This window comes from Heloderma suspectum, chromosome 1 (assembly GCF_057233095.1).
Source record: "Heloderma suspectum isolate Gila_16-S chromosome 1, 16-S_ref, whole genome shotgun sequence".
Lineage (NCBI taxonomy): Eukaryota > Metazoa > Chordata > Lepidosauria > Squamata > Helodermatidae > Heloderma > Heloderma suspectum.
The window spans coordinates 335,696,965-335,723,293 of NC_139458.1; the positions used below are offsets into that span (position 1 = coordinate 335,696,965).

Genomic DNA, 26,329 nt, shown 5'->3' on the forward strand with positions numbered 1-26,329 from the left:
CCCCTCTTTAATGAGCTTCCACCATGCATTAAAAACATGGTTGTTCAGGCAGGCATTTGGGGTAGGCTAGGGTAATTTTAGAAATGTGATGTTTTTAATGTTGAATTTTATTGTATAAACGATTTCTATTGTTGTACATCGCCCAGAGTGGCTGGGTGACCGGCCAGATGGGCGATTAATAAATTCAATAAATAAATAAATAAAATAAAAACCTGCTCTCTGTTAAGTTAGGGTACAGGATTGCAGCCTGTTTTCTCTGGTTCTCACTTATATGTGAGAACAGTAGAGCTATATAGCCAATTCCCATATCAGCCTACCTGAAGATTTTCAAAGGCCCAGCTCAGAGTGCCTCGGCCTTTAGAAGCAACATGAGTGGAAAAAAAGCTGACAGTAGTTGGTTGCGATGCAGTTTTCTTCCCTTGTCCATTCAGAGTCTTCCTTGATGGCAATTAGGTTCCAGTTAAAAGCTTGGCTCTTTATTCAAGCTTTTAACGGAGTCTAGAATCTTTTAGGTGTTTTCTTACCGGCTCTGACACATTTTAAGCTTTTGATGTATGCTGCTGCATAATATGATCATCTCTGTTTATGATATTATTATGTATTGTTTTTACTGCTGTTTCATCTTTATTGTTTTATTTCTTGTATAAATTTTTGCTATATGTCATCTCAGAAACTAAGATCGAGTGCCATAGGAAACTATTTTAAAATATGCATAAGATATCCTCAGTTATACAGTGATATTTTACTCCCAAATACGAGGTTATCTTCATTGCCTAAAAACACGTGCAAATTGAGTACAACCTACACAATTATTCTACTTCATATAATACACTTTGGAAATATTTTATATTGACTTAAGACATGGAGTACAGTTATAAATGATTAAATACTACAGAATTTAAGTATGCATACTGAACATTAGGGTAACTGACATACCGCCCTCAGCCCGCAACTGACATACTCTTGGGGGCAAAAAGACTGCCCATCCTGTTCTAATGGCAAATTATGTAGTGAGTAAATGACAGTGTAGATACACCCTTTAAAATAGTTTTAGATCCAATGAGCACAGGCCGTGAACCTATGGCAATAGTGACAGTTCAAAACTTATGGCTTGTGGCACAAAACAGTACAAAACTAGCATAAAACGCTGGCATAGGTTTCAAGGGGTACCTAGCACAAAATTTGGGCATAGGTTTTGAGAGGATTATGACAATGTGCTGTTTGGGGTGTTAACTAGGAACAAGATTGTATATGTCAATACACACTTGCAGGTGGCATCGCAAAACTCAGGGTTTGTGACATAAAAAGCACAAAATGTTGGCATAGGTTTTGAGAGGATACCAAATTTCCGGGTTCATAGTTAACTGAGCTATCTAATGTCTCTTCTGTGAATGGAAGGACTCCTTCTCTGCGCAGAAAGGCTCCTACTAGAAGCGAGGACATTTTGCCTGATTCCCCCTGTAGCCCCCAGGACCCCCTCCCACACTTTCTGGAAGGTCTCAGAGGGCACTTGAGGGTGCAGGGGAAAGGACTAAGTAATGTATTTAAATGCACAGCAGCTCATATCCATACTGTCCACAAACACACACTGCCATCACTTTCAACACTTGCTGAACAAGAAAGAAAAATCACAATTAGCAACATTTCTCAAGTGTTTGAAAAAAAGCTATTTACGCAAGTAAAAGGAAACAAAACTGTTGACAGGAAGTAAAAGAACAGCTTACTGATCATTTAGCACTATGCTGACAACTGCAATGCTGCAGTTCGGATAGCATATAGAGTCAAAGGTTTAACTGCAAACCCACCGCTTTGCTTCCTGAAGTGACATGTTTCTGCCTCACATTCAGGGTCAAATGGCTTCAGAACCATGAAAAAAAACAACATTACATCTCCATGCATCATAAATGTGTAGAGGGAAAGGGCAATGAAACACGTTGTAAATAGAGGATATAACATTGGACTTGGACTGAGAAGACCTAGGTTCAAATTGCTTAGTCAACCACGAAGCAGCTAATTTAAGTGACGTTGAACAAACAGTTCAATCCTTTGCTCAGAAGTAGCCATCAAGTCAGCTGAGAGAAGAACTGTATGGCAGGAGCAGCGCTGCCCCAAACATGCTTACCTGCTCTGCTCCCATATCTGTTCTGGGTGACAGGTACATCTGGAAAAGGTTGCTCTTTTCTGAGGCCAAGACAGCCTGAACTGACTGCCAGGGTGGAAACTGAGCCGATAGAACCCCAGAGCAGTTCTGATTCTGAGGAGGAACAGCAATCCATGGGAGAGGAGCGCGCTTATCTCTCACAGGCACAGCAGCTGGCAAATTTCTCCTGCCAGCATTCCTGAGATAGTGACCCTGGCAGCAAGAGTGCGCGGGAGGGGGGCTTGCTGGACACTCGACGCCAGGAGAGACGACAGCTGGAGGGCGCGGAAAGGAGGCGTAGCGCTCATTTGGCACGCAAGCAACGGTCGCGTCCTGAGGACCCAAGGGAAAGAGGGAGGAACTCTCCCTAGCCCATAAGTTCAAGGTCTTCCCGTGATTCTCCTTCAAACAGGGACCAACTGCCTAACCTGGAGCATAGGCTCCTGACAGCTTGCAGATTCTGTACTGCAGTCGTCAGTTGAGCCACTTGATCACGAAGAGCCTGGTTCTCTTGCGCCACAGCTTGCACCACCGGGTCCCTGGCAACCTCCATCGGCAGTAGGAGAAGAGAGTAGGGGTGTCAGAGAATTTCTCGCCGAAACTTCGGGGGGCCGAGTGCCAACGTATTCGGCCCCCCGAAGTAGTTTCGGGGAGAAATTCTCCGCACCCCCCCCCGGGATGGGACCTTTCCCGAATGTCGCTCCCAGTGGCGGGTCGCAGCGGCAGTTCGGCAGGGCTTCAACAGGGGCGGGGGCGGCAGCCGGTCTTTTGACCGGCTGCCGCCGCCGCCATTCCAAGAAAAGTAAAAAAAAAAAAAAAAAAACGCCCCCGTGATAGGCTACGTGACGATTAACGTAGCCTATCACGGCTAGATTTGCAAAGTCAGCCGTGATAGGCTACGTAAATCGTCACGTAGCCTATCACGGGTGACTTAAAAAAAAAAAAAAAAGCACGTACGGCTAATGGCGGCCCCCATAGGGAGCCGCCATTCGTGTTCCTGGTCGCTGTAGTCTACGTAAAGATTACGTAGACTACGGCAAAAATAAGGGCAACGCTATTGATAGCAGCCCTATCATCCTGGGCTGGTCATTATCAGATCCATTCCCAAATTTGGTCTTGGGGGAGGGGAGGGATTACAGACACCCAGCATCTGCATATACCATCAATTCAGGCTTAAGGCAAGGGAGTCTTTTCCTTTCTTGAGAGTGAATGATCTGCATGTGAAAGCCCAGCCTGCTGAGACTGTAAAGAATTTTATTGAAACATGTTGGAAAGCCACCTTTTCACTACATACACTGCTTTGAGAATTTTTTGTTGAGAAGTGGCATATAAGTATTCCAAATAAAAAATAAATAATAACTCCCTCTGAGTTCAATAGAACTTCCTCCCAGGTAAGCGTGCACACAACTGCAGTCTTATCAAGCATGCTTACAGCACAGTACGCTTTATATTCTCAAGAGGACACAGGTTGAATTAAGTTATTTCCTATAAAGACAAATTTTACTAAGCCAATAAAAAGTTGCTGAGGTCATTCAAAAGCACTCTGTCTACTAGCAACAGAAACCCTGTAGAAATTTTAATAAATTTCATCATGTTTACCATGCTAGAAAGCCACTCCAACCAAGCAGAGAATCTGAATAATGATATTCTTAACTGCTTTCTTTTAGAAAGATTAAATGCCTTGTAAATTACCACTTGAGGAATTTATATCATGAGGGCCTCAAGCGGAAAAGGATCCATACTTCAACAAGGAGGAGATACCTTATATTATTTGTGGGGGAGCTACATCACATCTTAAAACTTAAAACTTAAAACACTGTAGTTTTTATGGTTCTGTGTTCCAGGGGTCTGCAGAGCATTTAGAGCATATAAGAGGTTAATGTTTTTTGCTTCAGAGAAGTCACAGCCAGAAATGTAGGGCCTAGTGACAGTGCCTCAAGTTGAGCCACTAGGTCACATTCATTTGGTCACATTCCAGAAGCACTACACTGCCGCATATACCACATGTCTTATGCTTAACCTAAGCCTTATTGTAAACAGAGACAACAGCTGGGGAATTTTACGGTAAATTAGCCTCTTCATGGTACATGTTGCCTAGGGAATGTGCTTGAATTTAGAGACTGTAAATAGATTTTTTACTATGCATGGAAACCATGTATGTGAAAGTTAGAGAGATGAAGAAACAGCTTTTTAAAAAATCAGTAACCTACGGTCCTACAAACCTGATGAATCTGTCTCACATATACTACTTAATGTAGTGATATTCTCATTTTAATTCACAAAAAAACACATGATGAACTGCAAGAAAGAGTTCTGTGATATAAAACTTTTTCTTTATTTTTTTAAGCCAATGCTATTTTATCCAGAAATTGACAAATTTATTCTCCATTAGAGTGAGCTTTGGCCTGGAACATGCTGACTTTAAATCATTAGTTTCTGCTCATGGTTTTGCTAACAGAAGAATGGCATTAACAGAACTAACCGGTCAAGATTTTTAAAAGAAGCCTGTGAGAAAGTTATAAATTTGCAGATGTTCCTATTATACATATGCATTGTGTAACAGAACTATTGACAGCAAAGACAGGAGATGTTCCAAACAGACACCTCCTACCACTGCTAATCTCTTTCTCTCTTCTTTTTATCTTACTATTAATCAAAACACATTGAACAGCTATTCCATCTCTTCCTCCTTAATGGATCTTCTCTGGTAACAAAAAAAAGATGGAACCAGCAGTGGGGAAACATGGAAGGGCTACATATGGAAGACAATGATGTCTGGACCTTCTGTAAATTTCTGTGAATGAGGCAGGAGCAATTCCGAAATGAGCCTTTTCTGGAATCATAAATTGCTCTAAAATTGTATTGTGGTTAAATATGAAAAATGTAATACCAAGTGATATAACTTACTTCTCTCATGTCTGACAAAGATACTACTGAAAAGTAATAGAAAGTCAGGGCTACAAGCTCTTTTAGGTAGTTTCCATCAGGATGGGAAGAACCAAGCCTTCTTCAGATGGTAGGAGAAAAATTGTGTTTCAATAAAAATAAACTAAAAGTTTTTAAAAACCACATTTGTCCCAACATTTCAGAAATTCAACTCCAGAAACAAATTCATTCCCTTGTCCTCCCTAGGCACATAATATCTGTCATTCTCTTTCAACTACCCTGCCAGACAGGGAAGGAAAAAAGGAAATTACCTCCAGGAACATAAACACTGCATGCATACACGCATACCACACGCAGAGGAAAGGAAAGGTTCCTCACACACCTTAAAATTTGCTAACACCTGCTGAGCTTTTCAAGGCACAATACAAGAAAACCATTCTTCGTGGATGCGCAGAAGTCCACAACTTTTGGCTGGCCTTGGCTGACTTTATTTATGGTCATTTATCAAAGGCCTCAGTGGCAGGAGAAGATCTGTTTCTCCCACCTGGCACACTCCCTCTCTCCTTTGAGTTCTGTTCAGTGCATTGAAAACTTGGGGGAGTGGAAAAGTCTCACTCTCTACTGAGCATCCAGGAACAGGCAGTCACTAGAAATATTTACAGCGATTCCTCTGTGACCTAGCAACGCCATTTGTTGACCTTCGTGGAAATATCACTTGGCAGACATTTTTATGTTGGACATCTTGAAAGAAACTCTAACACCAGAAAAATCTAGTTTGAAGTCAATTCTAGAAAATCTTCCCTTCCTACAATATATATTAAGACCCTATGCATCAACAGTGGATGTGCACACATAGACACACACTTGTACTGTATACAGACAATAATGTTTCAGAAACTTGGTAGAAGTGTTGTTGCAAAGCTGTCATTATCTAAAGTACACATGACAATTTTTTTCTGTTTCACTATGATTTCTGGTTACACTGGTTTTGCCGGTATCTGCGATGCACTAAGCAATACCTGAAGAAAAAACAAATCCCAGCAAAACAAAGAGCACTGCTGCAAAAGGTATGTATGTATGCATTGCTGTCATGGCCACCACTGAGTAGTGACCATGACAAGTAAAACACTTTTCTAGTCCCCATCCCAAACAATTTTGCAACAATTTGTGTTAAGATTACAGTACTCTTTCCAGTGAGTTCCCGGTTCAGTCCAGAAGCTATTGATCAACAACCTTGATCAAATTTCCAAACTGCCAAAGTGCACACACACAATGATGACCACCCAGAGAGCTTCGGATATTGGGCGGTATAAAAATGTAATAAATAAAAAATAAAGATCAAGTATGGGTAGAGATAACTTGCCTACTACTTCGGAAAATTTGTTAACAATGAGACCATGGACACAACATATTTACTGTTATCTAGAAATGCATATAATTCAGAAATGTTAGCTTTTTTAATACAACTGTTTTAAATCTCTGAATACTAAAGGTTTTGTATGGTGTTTTATCATGCTGTGAACCACCCAGAGGGCTTTAGCTATTGTGTGGTATAGAGATGTAATAAATGAATGAAATATCAAGTGATTAGTATGGCTAAATTGTATGTCGCACCCACAAGAATATGGTAATACTACTGACACTAAGTAGCTAGAGAAACATGGCTAATTCTCTACCCAACCTTGGCTGTCTTGTGAATTCAGTTCTAATATTTTTGCAACAGAACTTAATGGACTGTGTATAAATAAGTTATTTTCAAGTTCAGAAAATAAACACACACTTCATTTATGATATTTTTGGTATTTTAAACAATAATAAATAATAAATATCTACCTTTAAGCATAAATCATAGAGAGAGATATCCATCCATTCAACAATTATTCTATTACACATGGCACAGGAGCACCGGCTAATGAGGGGTGAAACACTGTGAGGGGAAGGGGCGGTGGAGAAACTTGCTCTGTCCACAATTCTCAGAAGCCCCACTCCTTGAAAAGAAAGGCCATTCATCCCTGTGTAAAAAGCCTCACCTCTTAACAGAAGGGCACTTCACCCATATAAATCCTTGCAATAGCAATCCCAACTACAGTCCCCTTCCGCAGCCCAGCGGAGCTTTGCCAAAGTAACAGAAATATACCATCCAACTTTCCATCACCCTCAAGTTGGTAGCACTAGCTTTTCTACAACTGTTCCCCACTTTCATTGCCCAGCCAAACCCAAACAAACCCTCTTGCTTACAAACCACACCATTCCAGCACACCAAAGTTACAAGGTGAGCAAAACAAACTAAGCCCCTGCCTCCATAACCTCCTCTGTTCCTTATAACCCCTCATGCCATGAGGCATCCCAAGATCCCTCATCACTGAAACATATTAAAAACAAGCCTACATTTACTTAGCTTGTAATGACTAAAATTAAAAAAGAAATAGGAGTGGGGGGAATAAAGCTAATCATATCCCTCATTTCTCATATACAGGGAGGCATCCTCCCCATCTCACCTGTGCTATGTATTACCCTAGCAACAGCAGGAACAGGATCACACTATCCTAGACATTGCACAGAACCAGACAGACACATCAGAGTAGAACTGCCAATGATCCCTTTCTATAGTAGCTAAGTTATAGTCCCAAAGAGGATGGAAACAATACTCAGGTTATGATAAGCTGAAGTATTTTCTTCACTGCCTTTTATCATTTCCCAAACACCACTGTCTTGGAGAAGATTAGTATTCTTTTGCCCCTTACTCAAATGTGCAACAAAGAAGGCTTCAAGAACCCCCACCCCCTCTAGTTCTGGGTTGGGCAACCTGTGGCCCTCCAGATGTTTGGCATATAATTCCCATCAGCCCTATCCAGGAGCGCCAATGGTAAGGGATGATAGGAGTTGTGGTCCACAACATCTTGAGGGCCACAAGTTACCTACCCCTGCAACAGAAATCTGATGTTACAGCAAAGAATCCAAATGTCTTAATAATTCTATTCAAATAAAAAAAACTTGCTACAGTTGTAAATGTTACTTCTGGAGTGAATTTGTGGTTTGGGGATTTTTTCTAATAAAGTAACATGGCTACCTACATTTTTTGTATTTTGGAGAATACTAAATTTAGTCTCCAAGGACAGGGAGGAAGGTTAACTTGCATCAGCTGAAGATGGGACTTAGCTTTGGGGGATTATGTGCCCTCCAAACCCATCCTATTTGTCTTCAGTTGATTCTTTACCCAGTGCATCACCGGAAGGTAGTGGTCAATTTTCCTAATATAAAGTGTATAAGCCTGTATGTTTACTGAAGGCAGAGCTGAATAACTGATAGCTTAAAAAAAAAAAAATTCAAAGGGCGGCAGGCATGGTTGTTTTTTTGGCCCAGTAGCTTTGATACAACCCGTTTGGCACCTAGTACATTCTAATCTAGTTAAGTGTGCATAATACCGCCTTCACTCCATCTTAAGCTTTTCCATCAGGACCATCTCCCCCTCCCCTTTTCTGTCCCTCCACTTAACATCCAGCCTGAAGAAGAGTTCTGAAGAACTCGAAAGCCCGTTCACTACTTTGTGACGGCAGTTGACCCTAATAAAGCCATGCTCTACTGTGCATTTGGATTGAAATAGGTAATTTTTCTAAACACCACCACGGCTACGTCCCATTACAACAAACACGGCCGAGGCTATAGACTCATATCTAATGATGCAGTTCATAGCCTCTGGCAACCTGCAGGAGCTTCTCACAATAACGAGTCATCTTGAGACACGCTGCGGATCAACCTCTGGAGGCTGCGGCCGCTCATTCCCGCACTCGCCCCCACGGCACACATTCGACGCCGTGGGCGCGTGGGAGGGCGTAAACGAGGGAAATTTGAACAAAAGGTGGAGCGGCTCAAATGAGCCGACGACAGAAGAGGCTTGCCGACAGCAGAGGCGAATTTTCGCAGAGGGAGGGAGGTTTAAAACCGCCTGTCCCAGCCTCAGTGCGAAGGGGAAAGCCGTTCTCGCCACCGCACATACCCCAATCCCACCCCCACACTGGACGGGGTGCAACACGCCAGGGCAGGATGCGTGCTGCGTCGTCTCCCTCCCTCCCTCCCTCCCTCGGCCACGGTCCCTTCCACCCACACCGCAGGAGGGAAGCCGGTTTCCCGAGGCCGGCAGCAGCCCGAGCGGACGTGCATCTTCCTCAGAAACTGGTCCTGCCCACGCCTCTCCTCCCTACCCTGCCGCGGTCGATGGCTTGACACTCTCCCCCCACCCCCGCCGCCCTTTCCGCCCTGCGAGGCGGCGGCGGCGACGCATCCAGCTCGAAGCACATCACCAGTCAGGCCCGGAGGGGGCGGGCAAGCGGGAGGGGAGGCCGAGGAGGGGTCTGTCTTCGCCGCTCCTCCTTTCTCCCCCGGGACTGAGAAACAAACAGGAGCGCGCGGCCGGGAGGAGACATTCGCCGCCGCCCGGGAGGATCGAGCAACCGGACACCCACCCGCTTCGGGCGCCGGGGGGAGGGGGAGGAGAAGGGGAAGCCCAGCGCCGCTCCGCAGTATGAGCCTCGAGTCCCCCCGCTCCTCCCCACACTCCCTCGGTGCCCCGTCCGTCGCTCCCCGCCCCACACGGCGGAAGGGAAGAGAAGAGGCTCCGCTCCCGACGCCGTTGTCGACGCACCCCGCAGCCGCCGCCTCGCACTTCCCTCAAGACAGCGAAGCCCGCCAAAACAGAAGTCCTACGCGGACTTCGCCCGCAGGGCTCCCTACCGCGCGGGTGGCTTTTTTCCTCCTCCGGCTCTCCTTCGTCCTCTCCTCCTCCCCACAACCTCCCCGTCTCGCCGCCGCCGCGCCACCGTCTCCCTCAGTCTCATTCGAAATTGAAATTCCCTGGCCGGAGCCGTCAGCGCAACCCCAGCCCGAAGCGGCCTCCGCCTGGGACCCCGCCCCAGTCGTGGCCTAGCCGCTCCTCTCAGCCAATCACGGGCTGCCGACAGCTCTCGGCCCCACCTATTCCCTCTTGGGTTTGCTCTCCGCCCATCAATCGCAGCCGCGGCCGCTCGCCAGGCTCCCCCCCTCTCGCTCAGTCTAGCCGCGGCCTCTAAGCTGCTGGCTGGTGTTCCGAAGTACCGCGCCTTCGCGCCCAGGCGGCCCCGCTTACCTCGGCGCACGGTGTCGCTCGTGTTAACCAGAGACGCTGGAGAAACAAGAGACAACAACGGGGCACTAATTGGCTTACATGTACGCTGGTTTGGGCAAGGAATTCTTTATGGAAAACAATACAAACTGTGTAATAAATAATAAAATATATAATAAATAATGAAAATTATAAAATAAAGGTTATAAAGATACATGCCCTTTGTGGTGGCTCCGTAGCAGCGATACACTTTTCCTCTAAAATCCACAGTTGGGCAAAGGCTTTAATAGGACCAGCTGAAATTTCACAAAAAAATGAAAGCTTTCGAGTTCTCCAGAATTCATCAACCTGAGTTACAGATGGCCTGCGGGTTTTGAGAAATGGAGATCAGCCACTGCGCCTCTATACCAGAATGCATTGCTAGGTATAATCCGATACCTGCACACCTAAAGGTATAAAATTCCTTCAGTCTGCAAATCTCCATTTTGGGACTGGGTCTATTTAAACTGCAGGCTTCACGGCTGCAACGTCTGGCCAAATTTTTGAACTTTGCTCTTTCTTTTCCCCAGCCCCTGTTTTTCGTACCACCTAGCCTGATGAAGAGTTCTAGAGAACTCCTGCACATTTCTGTGGAACATTAGTTGTACTTGTACCTAATAAATGTATTGCCCCGCTGTGGATTTTGGATTATTATTTTTTTTTATGGACCAGTACAGCTACCTTTGTTTTTCTTTTCCCCCAGAGGTCCTTGAAAGCCCAAATCTGAGAATATTCTGAAAGTTATGCAAGTTCCTTTTATCTGGACAAACTTTCAGTGGTGACTGTGGCTGAACAGGGATGTTTAATATTTAATATTCTAGTTTGCTTTTCAATAACACTAGCAGCCCTAAACATTAGTGAGGGTACAAATTAAAATATAAATACATTCATCATGTGGTATTGTAGCAGCCATATCGGGGGTCAGACTAAGTAGCCTCATGCAGTCTCATGCTTCATGTTCTTGCTGAGCTCTTTCTCCCTTGAATATATTGTTGTAAGCTGACGAGACACAGGAATTCCTTATCTTGTCAAAGGTCATACAATTGTATATCTTGTTCTCTGCTGTTCTCTCCTTATCATGGCTACCCTATAACCCAGTTCTTGTATTATAAACAATGGTGCTAGGAGGAAAAATGTTGAGGATTGCAACCCCATGCGGGAGGGAGAGGAGGAGCCATTTCATATATGTCACAATGTCTATAAAACCAATGTGCTAATGTAAATCGGGGCTTCTGGCTCTTTGGAAATGATTCCAGCCTTAAGCCCGCGCGTTAAATAAAGAATCTCTTTTTCCTTCACTCCGTGGTCTCTCTGACTCTGGGTTCTGCAACATAAATGGTGCCGTGACTCGGATGTGGCAGGCTCTGAGCCAGACAGGTGGCAGTTGCCTGCTCTTGATCGCCGCACCGGGAGGACGAGCTCGGCGCATGCCTCCCTTTCTTGGCGCCACCGACCTTTTTGTCGAGTGAATGGGAGAAAGCCTGCACCGGGATCGCCCAAACGGCAGCGAGCGGCAAGAGAACCTTGAGAAGCGGAGGAAGGAACTTGAGCCCTGCCTGTATCGCAGCTGCAATTGAGTTGAAACCCACATTAGAAGCCTTCAGGAGAAAGGCAAGTATATGGGAAAAAGAGGGCCCCGCCTTTAGGGAGAAAGGCCACTGGGCAGAAAAAAAGAGGGCCCCGCCTTATGAAGAAGGTCAGTGTTGGTGGTATACGTATACAAAAGAACCTACTCCTTGCGGGTAGAAGGGGGGCCTGATCACACCCCCGAGTGGGCGCCAGTACCTAGCACGCCAGTACTCAGTAGGAAGCTGAGGAAGCTGGGGAAGCCGTTTTCCGCTCTGGTAAAAAGTGGGAAAAGTGGGTGGCAGGGACATATGGATGTAGTGGAGAGATTGATGATTGTGTGAGTGGCTACTGCGGTTTCTGACGCATACCGTTGACCGTCCGGGTGCCCAGGCCAGTAGCAAAGTGCGTGGTGTGAAAAATCCTCTTGTGTCGGCCAGTGAGACCCCTTACTCACTGACCAATTCCCATTCCCTAATTGTGTCTGTCTTCAATTTAGGAGGGAGGCTATGGGTGGTGGGGGAAGCAAACCTTGCACCCCTTTGAGATGTATGTCAAACAAAGAAGGAAAAAGGTTTTTTTAAAAAGATTCAGAATAGAGAGAGAAAACAGCAAAAAGCTCAAGGTCGAGCTGAGAGGAAAAAAAACAAGATCTGAGGCTGTTAATTAGAAAAATGTTGCAGGACAGTCTGGCTTTTAACAAAGCGTGGGAGCGTGGGAGTGTAAGGCCGAAGACGTAGCTGTTAGCCTAGCGCGCCGAGAGGGGGGGGGGGGCAGGAAAATTGCCCACAACGTTCTGAGTTGTGCAACATCATCACCTCGCCTAATTGAGATGAAATCCCTAAGAAATGGAAACTGAAAATGAAGACCCAGAAGATGAAGGCAAAATAGAAAATAAAGGTGAAGAATCAGCCCCCAGAGCACAGGCTAGACCCCTCTTCGAGTGAAAAGTGTGCCATAAGACTGTTCCAAAGCAGAATAAAGCGGAAAGACCACGTTGAAGATCTCTGTCAAGGTAACCGTGTTTAGCTTTGAACTGTGTTAAAATTGCATAGAGCCTGTAGCTACTGACCATCAGCTATATGATTTCTGAAGAGCGTAACCATTAAGCTTTTGCCGTGGGATTCCCTGCAATGAAGAAATCTCACTAATTTGAGTGTCCAGTGTTACACTGCCTAAGTGTGTGTGCTAAAGAGACCGAGAAACCAGACAGCATGTTCCTGGCCAAGCCAAAATCATGCTACTGCCATGCTCCTGAAAGCTGCAATAAACTGTGTAAGCTGGGAGACCCAACCTGATTGAGAAGAAAAGAAGATATTGGAGCAACTGTCTTAAAAAACAATGAGATCTGTGTAGCTGGCTGGCTGACGCTGTCAGTGATGTTACAACTTTAAATTAAGACTGTTTTCCTGTTTGAGACCCCAGCGAAGAAAGCTAACCCGAGTTATTTGTTGCCCGTGCCAAAGCAAGAATTTGGTGGCCCTGTACCTCATCGTGTCCTGTTTTGAGCTTGAGATTTACAAATACAAACAAACTGAGAAGCTTGCCTTTGAAGTCCTGCAAATCACCCCACCGCCTCCCCGAAGATTAATGGCTGCTTGAAAAATGCAAGTATAAGGCGATGCCCATCACCCCCCAGCGTCCTGAGTTTCGGCACTCAGTGTTTCAGTGCTTTCGTGTACCAGGAGAAAAGAAAAAAAAAAGAGTAAGTTTTTAAAATGTCTGTGAGAAAACCTGACAGAAGTAAAATAAAATTTACAGAGGAGTTGCCCAGGTTAAAGTGTCACGGCTAGAGAGCTGAGCTGTGCCGCTCTGTTTAGACAGAGGCCTTGCTAAAAAGTTAAAGGCCCTTGTCTGTCAGAAGGGGTGTAGGGCCACACTTTCCCTTTTTAAACTCATGCAAAAGTAGAGAGCCTTTGCTGGAAACATCGCATCTTCATTGCCCAGAGCCTTCACTGTTTGCCTCCATCATCATGTAGGCTTTTTAGAGACACTCTGCACATGAACTAAAATTTTAAATTGTCAAAGACTTGCCATGGACAGTGCTATGAAGCTTTTGATAAACTTGAACTCTCATCGCTGTGGACCGTGTGTCTATGTTTGTAGTCAGCTCAGTGTACAGCAGGCTGAGTTTGATCTGTGACTTTTAGATTTCCTTCTGCCAGAACTCATGCAGCATAGAGTTGCCGATGCAAAAATGGTGACCTAGAACTCTGTGTGTGTGGGTATGCCCGTCCCTTGATTTTAATGAGCCCTGAGCTTTCAGCCAGAAGAGCAGTATAATTGCTGGATCTGCTCCATCATGCCTTACCATGCAAGAAGTGTTTTCCATTCATTGTGTTAAATTGCAGAAAAAGTTTGTTGTATATATTTTATGATTTCTTAAATATCATAAAATATATGTGATATTTGCAGATTAGTGTTAGTTGCAACTCCAAATAAAACTGAGTGTGGTTCCCAATGGATGACAAGGAAAGAAAGACAAAAGCAAGTAGAAAAGAAGGAATAGAGAAAGTAGCAGACAGATAGAGAAGAGAGGAAAAAAAAAAAGAAAGAAAAGGCAAGAGGCAAAGAAAAAACATTTATAAAAAAGAAGCGTGGCCATAGTTGCCCCCATGATAAATTAAAAGCAGCTGATTGTGCCTGGAGCTTATTACCTGGGGTAAAGTAGCCACAATAATGTAATAGTTCTTTAAAATAAAGAAAATGTAACTAGAAGGAGAAGAAGAGCCTATCCCAAATGTGTGTCATTGGGACTAGTGTAAGGCAGAAAGGTTTAAGTGAGTGAGTTTAACTTGAAAAAGACAAATAAAGAGACAAGGCTGGTGCATAGAGCAGAAAGTTTTATATAAAAAGTTTGAAACATGATCTGCAATACAGGCAGATCAGCAAAGAAAAAGAAAGCAAAAGAAAGAAAAAATTTGTCTTCCCATACTAATAAATAAAAGTGTTATCAAGCACTTTGGGAAGCGAAGTTGTTTACAGGAAGCTGTGCCTGAGAACCAAACACTTCTAGCCTATGCTAAAAATGCTTGCTAGTGTTGTGCTGCCTCATGGGTAACATGTATGGTATAAAAACCCATTTAGCCCAATAGCTCGTGGTTCAGAGAAGCTGTCTGATCCAGCCATTAAGTACGCCTGTGTGCTGTAAGTTACCCAATAAAGTCTCCTTGTAAATAAATCCCCCCCTCGCTGGAATCCCAAAACACAAGTTGGGCTAGAGCGCCTCACCCAGTATCAAACCCTGCTGTTAGAAGCCATGAAAGGCAGGTATAAAGAAGTCAATTAATATGACCAAAGTGTCTAAAGTGCTGCAAGGTGCCACCGAGGCCCCAGAGCGTACTTGGAGCATCTTTCAAATGCCTATCGCCAGTACACCCCCCTCGACCCAGAGGCCCAAGAAGACGTAAACAAAAAAAGAAAAGAAGAAGACCCAGCAGAGGCAGAAGATTCTTAAAAAAGAACCAGTGTGCCCAGTGTGGACAAGATGGACATTAGTGGCATGAATGCCCAAATAAAATAAATCAAATACACAAAGGAGAAAACCAAAGGGGCCAGAATGGGCAAAGAGGGAGACAGCTTGAGAGGGGCCGTGACATTGACTGTGAGGGGCAGTGACATTGACTTCATGATTGACACTGGAGTGGCATCAAGAGCAAGCAAACGTTAGCCTTAAACAAGAAGTCCAAACACTGAGCAAAGGTCTTCAAGCCCAGCGTCGCTTTGTCTTAAAAAAATAAGCCATTCCCATCACAGAAGTTCATCCTTTCCAACCAAGAGTTAAAGTATGAGTTAAAGAGGGAAAAATAACCCTTTGACTCCCAGATGGAAAGAACTCAGAACTGTCATACTTTCCACCCCCGCAGCTATGAAAGCAGCTAGAGTTAAACCCTAGATACATTGGACACGAGTCAAGAGAGCGAGAGGGGGAGAGTAGACTGTAAACAGAAATCCTGAAAATCCTTTAAAAATCATTCTGAAAAAGCAGTAAGAAGACTCAGGCTAGACCTTACTGTGGACACACCGGGAAACTGTCCCCCTGCGTACGGTCAGACCTGCAACTGGAAAATTGAAGAAGGGGACTAGACCCTACTGCAGCTTGCCAGGTGAATAGCTGCCCAGCGTACGGTCAGATCCCAAAGAAGATCAAACATGCGTGTTGTAGTGTTAGTAGTGTTGCATTGTGTTTCCTTAATAAGGTGCAAAAAGGGGGGTCTGCCCCTAGAAAAAGAAGTTTGTCTCAGTGATTTGCTGATAATTACTGGCTTCACCTGGCTAACATCATGAAAATAAAACATTTTTGTTTGCCAAGAGGTATACCTGCAAACAGGCTTATTAGCTCTTGCCTAATACCTGTCTGTAGACATCCTGAGAAAATTCAAAAAGATACCATGTTAAAAGTTTATGGTGTAAGTTTAACTTATTCCCAAAATGCTAATTGGGGCATGGTTGCAAAGATCCTACCCCCTACAGAGTTCACTCTACGCACCCCCATCGTTGCTGAAACAAATGCTACGTGTGCACAAATGCTTAATTGTCAAAAATTTTCCAGAAAATACAAAGCTATCCCTGGCCCCCTTCCACTGTAATAAAATTCAAAACATATCTTTTAATGATGCCCACATACTTTTGCCTCATGGATGGTTTTAGACATGTAATTCCCGCACTTGGTCATTCATTCCTGCCAACTTGTCTGATAACCACCCATGTTGCCTCAGCCGCTAATTGAACTGGTGCCAATTCTTCCCCTGTAGCCTGAGAAAATCCGTCAACGGCAGCCTCGAGCACTCCAACTAACTAAAAATTGTAATAGTCATGTGCAGTTATATTCTGACTCAGAAAAATTGGCCTTAGCAATGTCACTGGTTAAGGTTCCAGGTTTAGCCTTGGCTAATGGTCTAAAGAACAACTGGTTAGCTTGCAGCTTAGCCAAAAGCATAAATGCCACCTCACGAGCATTGTCATTGTTAAATAAAGAGTTGAGTGATCTAAGAGGTGCAGTTCTAGAAAATAGAGCTGGTATAGATTACCTCTTCCTTCTTCATCATTTAAGTTGTGAGACACACCAAAAGCTCTGTTGTTTTAACTTAACTGATAATGGCAATGCTGTAGATGAACAGATCAACAAGCTGCACAATATAGTAGCTAACAAAACAATAAGACAAAACAATTAGCTCAATTAGTTAACCCCTTGGCTTCCAGATCTTAGCTAGCTTAAAAGCATTGTTCATCCTAATTCTACCAGTATTGTTCATAAAAGTTCTGTTATGTCTCTGCGTTCCTTGTCTTATGCGCTGTTTAACCAATCTGTTTTATGTCTCAGCTAGTAAAACTGCTGCCCTCTACGCTCTAATAGCCCAACAAAAGGCTAAGTAATATGTATGTCACAAAAAGCTTTGTATGGTTATCAAAAATGCTATAATTGTAATGAAATTATGCATTTAAGGGGGGAATGTAGCAGCCATATCGGGGGTCAGACTAAGTAGCCTCATGCAGTCTCATGCTTCATGTTCTTGCTGAGCTCTTTCTCCCTTGAATATATTGTTGTAAGCTGACGAGACACAGGAATTCCTTATCTTGTCAAAGGTCATACAATTGTATATCTTGTTCTCTGCTGTTCTCTCCTTATCATGGCTACCCTATAACCCAGTTCTTGTATTATAAACAATGGTGCTAGGAGGAAAAATGTTGAGGATTGCAACCCCATGCGGGAGGGAGAGGAGGAGCCATTTCATATATGTCACAATGTCTATAAAACCAATGTGCTAATGTAAATCGGGGCTTCTGGCTCTTTGGAAATGATTCCAGCCTTAAGCCCGCGCGTTAAATAAAGAATCTCTTTTTCCTTCACTCCGTGGTCTCTCTGACTCTGGGTTCTGCAACAGTATGTCAGTCTGAGAGAAGGAGGGAAAGCTTTAAGAGAAAGCAAATAATCATGGCAGCTTTTAGATCTGGTGGGCTTCAGTGGTGACCTCGTAATCCCATCCCATCTAGGAGGGCAGGGAATAATATTAATCAAGTGCTTTTACACACTACGTACTATCAAAAATGTGCTTAGGGAAGGGGAAGAGAGATTAAAAACAGGATGTGATACACTGAACCCAAAAGAGAAGATAGCAGCTAGAAAAAGCATGAGAAAAGTTCTCTCTGGGAGGCAGGGATGTCTGTTCAAACTATTCTTTTCCTTTGGACTAGCCCTGGCTACGCTCTTTCTCTTCATCACCTTTTGTAGTCGCAGAGTAAATTACAGTTGTAGTAGAGTTCTCACTGGAAGAGTGCAAGCTCCTGGAGTCATTAGTCCGAATTCGGGCTGGTAAATGGGGACAGGCTGTCCTTCCCCTCATTTCCATGTAGTTACAGAGCAACTAACTCTTCTTATGAAATGTCACTTGGCCTTCACTGGGCCTGTTTGCATGTCACAGCCCAATAACGAGGCCCAGTATCCCCAGAATTTGCAGGGATACTCAGAGCATGTGAGCCACTTCCCCTTTCAATAAACAACCTATGAATGCCCCGTTCATAGGTTGTAAGTGTGATGTCCAAACCCAGACACTCTAAATTGTTTATGGGTTAAACTACCCAGAGTTAACTCACAAACAAATTGTAGGTTACCTCTGAGATGTTTAACCCATAAACAACCCAGAGTGTCCAGGTTCAGATGTCACACTAACAAGTTATAAATGGGGCGTTTGTAGGGTGTGTATTGAAACTGGAGATGGCTCACACACGTCAGTGTTCCTGCAAATTGTGGGTCAATTAACCCCTGATTTGCCGCTATGACATGCGAACCAGATCACTATGTCCTTGCCTGCATTCTGAAATTCAATGATACCTGACCTCAGTTTGTCAGCAAATGTATTTGCTGAACCAACTTGATGATGTAGCTGTAGATTTAGAGAAGGATGCCCTGTTCTGTGCCATTTTACTTCACTGGGATTGTAATTTCAGCCGAACATTATATAAACCGAGTACATCCTTTTCACTTATAGCAAAAATATTTTCCCTTAGAGCAAAACCTTGTTCCATCAACATTTCATTATTTGGGAGGCAAGAGAAGAAATCTAAGCTAGGGAGATCATGGCATCAGCTCCCGAAGGGACCATTAATGGCCTGATGGAACTGTTGGGTCAGTTCTTCCCTGACACTACTTAACATCCATGGGCTCTGAGAGAAGGCAGAAAAGAAGAAGTCCAAGCCAGTGAGCTCATACTATCTTCTCCTGAAGAGACCCGACCTATCCTTTGTAATGTTTATGTTTATTTTTTAGTGTTTTAAATTGTAAAACCTCCCTGGCAGAAATGGCTTGGCAGAAATGCAATACATAAAAATAGTCCTATGTTTCTGCTACATCACCAGCTTTTATGCCACTAATGCCAGCATGCATGGCCTACACACTTTTGTGCCCTCACATGTTCAGGAGAAGAGCTGAAGAGGGCTAATATAATTCTGTGTGCAGCCAGCAGCAGAGTCAACAATACAATAGCTATAGAAGCAAATCTAGTGTACAAACACTAGCAGATACATCCACACAAACTCTTCCACCATGCACCAATCACAATATTGTGCACCAATGACAACCGTATATACAGAGAAGGCACAAATCAACATGTGGCCAAAGCAGGAACCCCATGATGACATCACTGTACTGTTCACACCCCCTCTACACAGATCGTAGGATCTCAGGGAGAGCCTACAGTACCTGCCCTATTAATGTGAGACCTCCAATAGCCCAAAAGAAAATGATGTTTGCAGGCACAAGCCCAGGACTTCACCCAGACTGGGACTCCAGTCCCTTGACAGCCAAAACAGCAGCAGCCTTCAACCAACTGGTATTTACCAGGGGAAATGTCAGGGGAAGACAGGGAAGGAAAGGCTACCATTCCAGTCACAAATAGTGTCATACCCTGGAGGATTATAGGGGGCCTGTACACAAAAGCCGAATTGGAAATGTTCTGAGAAGACCTATTATTCATCTGCTCTTAATTTCTGCTTCTGCTTCTCCCTGGCTATTGGGTGTTTGCAGTTTGTACACTGTGCCCCATCACCAGATTTCTCAGCACTAAGTTCCCACTTGTGTGCTCCTAGTTCTCTAGGCATGGGGGCAAAATAATGTGTAAGGGGACACATACAATCTTGCAAATTCCCAAGAACATAGCTAGTCCTATATAATACTTACATGAAAACCCAAGAGGGTGTTGTTGCACATGCTTAAAGTGGCACAGGAGCATGGGATTTGTAGTGTTTAAGATGTTAAAACATCAGATCATGATGATTGCAAATGAATATTTCTAGCATATATGATCCGGTGTTTATTGCATTGGATGTGAATTACTAGTTTTCATTTCAAAGCCTATTGATTGCAACTTTCTGCAGCAGAGCTATTCAGAATGGCCGGGGGGTGGGAGGGAGTGTTCTGTGGCAATACTGCTAAGCAATATGGCCTGAACACATCTTCTTCACAAGAAGTAACATGACCACCTATATTGCTTTGTCCACTTATCAGAGAGAATCTTTGAAGTCATATTGACCCAAGAAATTAAATATATTTATTTATTATTAATTTTATGAAAACATGTATTTATAGGACTATTTCTTTTGAAGTTCAGACCTGAGAATCTCACCAGGTTTTTCTTTTAGCTGAAATACTAAAGCATACAATCAATTACAAAATAAAACTATGTGTGTTGACACCCCACCCACCTCCCAAATTGTAGCTAGGCAATTCTCCTGTTCCACTTGGGCTTTTTAGAGCCCTTAAGCTAAAGTAAAAAAAACTCCTAATTATTTTTAAATGGAGATTAATACACACCAGTCAAAAGCGAATTCAGTTTCATTCTTACTTGTTGGCTGCTGAGTTATGACAACGGGTTCTCTGAAACAATGTCATTTCTCACAGTCAGTCTTGAAACTGAATTGAGTCACACTGCCTGCAGTGCTTCGCACTTTAAGCCCTAGTTCAACTGAGGCATAATTGCACATTTGAATTGTACAAGGCTAAAGCAATTACTCCTGAATAGCCTGCCTACAGTAACACTTGGCACAGTTTGCACTTGTGGTTGTGTCAACACAGCCTATGCGTTTCGTGTCCACATTTCTGTTTTCCCCAGGGTTGAAAGAAGTTCAAGAAGAACGGCAGGAATGTTCTCCAACTCTGACCCTGCTTTTCTCTGAAAGCAGCAGCAACTTTTTCTCATTTAGAGACTGTGAACCTCTGATTGTACCTTGGAAACAAACAGCAGATGGACCTGTTCCTCTTCTAGCACCTTTGCTTTGCTGTGCGGCTGCAGCTGCGGATGTTTTTAATGGCACTGGCCTGAGCAGGTTTAATTGCTAGGGTGTTATAAACAACTGGAGCTGGGGAGCCTTTCCTCAATTATGCCTCCCAAAGATACTGACACTAGCAAGATGTTTTCCTGAACTAGCCCAGGCCAAAAAGAAAGGGAAGCATCTTTACAATTCCCTTCTCCTCCTTTTCCCTACCAACCACCTTTCCCAACAGTCACAGAATCTTGGGCCCCAACATTCCCTCTGCACACAAGAGCAGATTTTGACTCCCTTCTGATGTTTTTTTAACACCATTTGTCTCCGCTGCAACTGTGACCCAGTGACATAGGCTTATGTAAAGTGAAATTAAAACCACGGCAGAAGAGTAAACAGTCTTGCTGTTGACAATATTGGCTAGTTAAACAACAATGCTGTCTCCTTGCTCTTCTACTGCTCTCGTTTATGCTTTGACAAGGAGGAATTTATAGGCTGTAAGAGAGTTTGGGGGGATTGTTTCTTCCTCACAACCCACACCATAAGAAAATTTTAAAACTTGAGTTCTATAAAATGGTTATTTGAACATAGTTCCATTGATTATAGCGTGACTTAGATACAAAATGGAAATGTACTTGGGCTTTAACAGTCATCTTTTGCTGCTGTTGTTATTTTTATGGACTTAAATATTTAAAGGTCTGCATTTATATCTCCAGAAACATTTTTAAATGTTCTTGACTAGTAGCTGGATTGTATCCTCTACTTTCGGAAACAGGCCCCAACCTATTTGTTTGTATACACAGTTTGATTAAGGGTGCAATCCTATGGCCACTAGACAGTGGCTAGACAGCCATAGGATTTTTCATTTTCTTGAAACCGAGCTTGGAGCCAGCACTCTGAACTTGGTTCCCAGAAAACCACCTCCCCGCCCCCGCCCCCTTGTAGGCTGTGTGGTTCATCCCTGGGTCCGCGCTCGGAAGAGCAGTGCAGAGCAGGGGAAAATGGGATGTTCCTGGGGGCGGCAGAAGCACCGTTATGACACTTCCTATGCACCATCCACCCTCCCCGCACCCACACTCCAAGGTACCCTGGCTAGACAGCCAAAATCGGCCATCTAACCGCAAATGGAGGGCTACCGGAGTGCAGAGGAAAAGATCCCCTCCATGTTCCACCCACCCTGCACTGGATAATCGGTCACCTCCGAGTTCGGAGGTGGCCGACTATACCCCATAGGATTGCGCCCTAACTCTGTGAAAGTCTACTATATCAGGAGTGGGGAGCCTCTTTCAGCCCAAGAGCCAAATTCTGTTTCGGAGAAGGTTTCAGGGGCCACATTCCCAAGGTGGGCAGGGCCAAAGGCAAAAGTGGTGGGCCAAAAGTACAAAACATACCAGCGTGTTGTATGTAGCTTAAAGCTAAAGCGAATATATGGACTCCAGCTATGCTCATATTAATTGTACAGTTAATTTTTAGAATAAGGTTTCTCCCCGGGAACAGTTAAAAATGGTCTCCAGAGGACTTCACCATTGGTTCAGGACAGCCAGATTACAGATCCATGCCACAGTGAGACAACCCAGGTGGCGGCTTGGCACAACCCCTTGTAGTATTGTGTAGTTAATGTTTGTACAGGAAGCAAAACTACATTGGTACCATGTTCTCTTGAATTATACTACTGCTTATCAACAAAATATTACTAGCAGCAAGAACTGTGGTTGCACTTTATATATCTTCTCCCAGGCATTTGGAAGCATATGATAAGTTTTAATCGATCCTGGATTGTCTTATGGTTATGGTTTGTTTGCTTGAGATTGCTTGTTTGAAGTCGTTTTAGATATACTGTATGTTCTCTTGTGTATATTGTCTGTTCGTGTGTTTTTAATGTAAATGGCTTTTAATCTCTGTATACTATATTTTTAAAGTTTTTAATTTTTGTAAACTGCCCAGAGAGCTTTGGCTATTGGGCGGTATAGAAACGTTAATAATCATCATCATCATCCTTTTTTAGTATCACTGCACTAGCATAGGCAGTCTGATTACCAAACCTTTTAGGCCTTTTGACTTAAATGTGCTTTGTTCCAACTGTGGGACTTGTATGTCAACCCTATATGCTGTCAGGATTGATTCTGAGCGTAAGGAGATAGCAGTTCAGATTCAGAAGGGGGACAGCCAGAACCGAGGGAGGCATTTTCCTGAGCGAGTTCAGATATGGATAGGCATGCTTCTGGGATGCTAACACCCAGATGGCTGGGCATGAAGCCCCCCCCCCCCTGTCTCCCTCCTCCGTGAGAATCCAGCAGGAGCAGGAGGAGAGTGCGGGGTGTGACTTGAGGGATGCTAGACTGCGGCGCAGAGCGAAGAGGGAAAAATTAGAGGTGGTGCTCAGACAGTTGGCCAGGTTGGCGACCGTCTGAGCGAAGTTATTATAGCCAGCAAGTCTGGTTTCAAACTGGTGGCAACATCGTAGCTCCCATTTGGATCCCCTGTTGTCATTCCTTTGTAGCCTGAGAGCCCTCGAGGATTTGCACCTGTAATGAACCTGTTGATAGTGAATTAAAGGCGTGAGGCTGATGCCTCCCTTCTTGTGTGTGTGCATGAGGAAGGAGGGGGCCAAGGGAACGTGACATACGCTATGCTGCTTGGCAGCAGAGTGTGGCACTAGGTGCTAGGATGACAGTACTGGTGCCAGAGGAAGGTCTGTGCCCTGGATCCGACATTGGGCATTGTTCTAGCTGCCACACTTGGCGGCACCAGCACCAGCGGCCACCCCTGTTGCTTTGCCAGCACGTTAAGGGAAGCCCCATGTAACACAGCTGTGCCCCACAAGTGCTCTTTCTGGATTGGTAGGAAGGCCGGCACCATTCGCCATTTCTTATTCATAGATTTTAAGCATTTTTACCCCACTCCAAAAAGGCTGCCAGAGTGGCTTACATATGATCAATAACAAACTAGGACACTCCCTGCCCTGAGGTTTACAGTCCAAAAGACATGACACAAAAAGAAAAAAAGGGATGGGGAAGAATGAGGAAAAAAGTAAACTCAGGCACCAGTTGACAAGCTGGTCCTCAATGACCGGCTTGCGGGGAAACAGTTCAGAGAGAGGAGGAGCCAAAGGCAGCTAGTCTCTCAGCAGAGCTGATGGGACAGGGCCCTGCTCACCATCGCTCCCTCTGCTCCAGCCAGGTTGAATGGCAGCTGCAAGATGGCAACTGAGGAGAGAAGGAGCCGTATAATGCATCCTAAACACCAACAGCAGCTCTGTATTCCTATATTTGGTGTAATTTGGAATCCAAGGGGATAAAAATGGATAGTTCTAGCCCGCTGTAGCCCCGTTGATCTCCTACAGCTTAAATTTCTTTCTGCAACGGAAGAGGATATGATTGGGCAGCAACAGAGTAGAATGTCAAAAGTGTTTCTTAGCTTTTGAATGAGCAAAATTGTTTACTAATAAAATATTTTAGACACTTTGGTATTAATCACACCTCATCCAACTTGCAAGGCAATGCTGGACATTGTAACAGCATCCTGGTCAATATAACATGCCTTCCCTGCCTCCCATATGAAGGAACCCCACCAAACAATACCCTATTTCATAGTTCCAAACTACAGCACGTTTCTAGGATATGCCCTAAAGCGTGAGAGAATAATTACACCACAGTAAATTGTGGATGCACCCCCCCACCCAAAACGTTGTTGTTGTTGTTGTTGTTGTTGTTATTATTATTATTATTATATTTATACCCTGCCTTTTTCCCAGTATTGGGATACAAGGCGGCTTACAAAAATTAAAACATATACAATTAAAACATATGAAAATATGAAAAGTTAAAATATAAATTAAACAACAATATAATTAAAATTATATTAAAACATTTAAACAGCATTTTAGCAGCTTACCCCCAGGTGCCAACTATGTCCCAAAGGCCTGCTGGAACAAGGATGTTTTAGTCTGCCTCCAGAAACACATCAAGGAGGGAGCCATCCTAGCCTCCCTGGGAAGGGTGTTACACAGCTGTGGGGCAGCCACCGAAACCCCCCCTAAAGGAGCTCTATCTTCCGCCCCCCGCCCACTTTTAAGTGTAGGTATCCCATGCAGTAGCATATACTAAAAAGGCCAAGGGCGCAATTGTCAGGGTGGACACTGAGCCCATAGAATCCCAGAGTAGTTCTGATTCTGAGGAAGAGCAGTCGCTCCTGGGAGAGGAGCGTGCTCCTCTTTCCCAGGGCCAACAGCTGGCAGAGATTCCTCCCACTGGCGTTCCTGGCATAGATAGCAGACCCAGGAGTGAGAGAGCGCGGGAAGAAGTCTTGCTGGACGCGCGACGTCGACGCAGGGAGCGGCGCCAAATGGAGGGCGCGGAAAGGAGGCGTAGTGCCCGGTTGGCGCGCAAACAACAGTCGCGCCCAGAGGATCCAAGGGAAAAGGGGAGGGACTCTCCCTAGCCCATAAGTTCAGGGTCTGCCAGTGATTCTCCTTCAAACGGGGACCAACTGTTCCAACTTAGGGGATAGGTACTCTGCTGCTCATATCTAGTTGCTAACAGTAGAGTTGTTAAGTTGTAAAAGAGGAATAAAGCTTTGAAAAGAATCCTGTTGTCTGTGTCTGGACTTGGCTACTGGATTAGACTGAGAGAGGCCACCAAGGAGCCCTTGACAGCAATCCTATGGCTGCTAGACAGTGTCTAGATGGCCATAGGATTTTTTGGTTCCCAGAAATCCGGCTCCCCACCCCCACCACCTTGTAAGAGGCGCTGTTTGTCCCTGGCTCCATGCTTGGAAGAGCAGCACAGAGTGGCTGAAAAGGGGGCATTCCCAGATAATTTCCTGTGGGCTGTTGGAAATTGTCAATTTCAAACAGCCCACCAGCTGCCATCTTCATTGCCTCTCACTCTCCTTTTGAACATCTGTCTCCCCTGCCATGCCATGGCGGCCCATCTGCTTGTCCTTCTGCCTCATCAGCCTGGGCTGACCTGCAATCCAAGTATGGTGGCTATGTGCCCTACTTTACATTGTAGCAGAATATGAAATATAGTGTGTAGATTTGACTGGAATTTATTGTATTTTGTAGATACGACTAGTTCTGTGTGTGCGTTGTGAGGTAACTGTGAGTAATGGAATGTATTATTGGAAATGAAGGAAGGCTGCCATGAATGGGTTGGTCAAGTATTGGAAGCAGCAAAGCTGCTTAGTTTAGCAGGGATTATTTCATCTAGGAGTTACTGGTATCAATGGCAGACTTGGTTACATTGAGAAAAATGGGAATAGTGGTAAGACCAGGTCTGAAACTAAGGATGAGATCATCAACATCATGGGAGTTATAAAAGACTAGGGTTTGATTTGTTTGG

The 26,329-nt window shown here is 44.3% G+C and overlaps 1 protein-coding gene across 21 annotated transcripts in view; it reads right to left on the reverse strand.

The window, feature by feature from the left end:
- The window catches only part of EPB41L2 (erythrocyte membrane protein band 4.1 like 2), a 127,619-nt gene extending 117,687 nt beyond the window's left edge, over nt 1–9,932 (reverse strand). For 15 of the 21 annotated variants that reach the window (XM_084827517.1, XM_084827516.1, XM_084827510.1 and 12 more), the window contains exon 1: nt 9,758–9,932. The gene's annotated coding sequence lies outside the window, so the exon portion shown is untranslated. Of the gene's footprint in view, nt 1–9,228; nt 9,333–9,668 lie in introns of those variants that run through there. The other 6 variants (XM_084827520.1, XM_084827512.1, XM_084827506.1 and 3 more) reach the window with 2 other exon arrangements.
- Nucleotides 9,933–26,329: the final 16,397 nt, after the last annotated feature.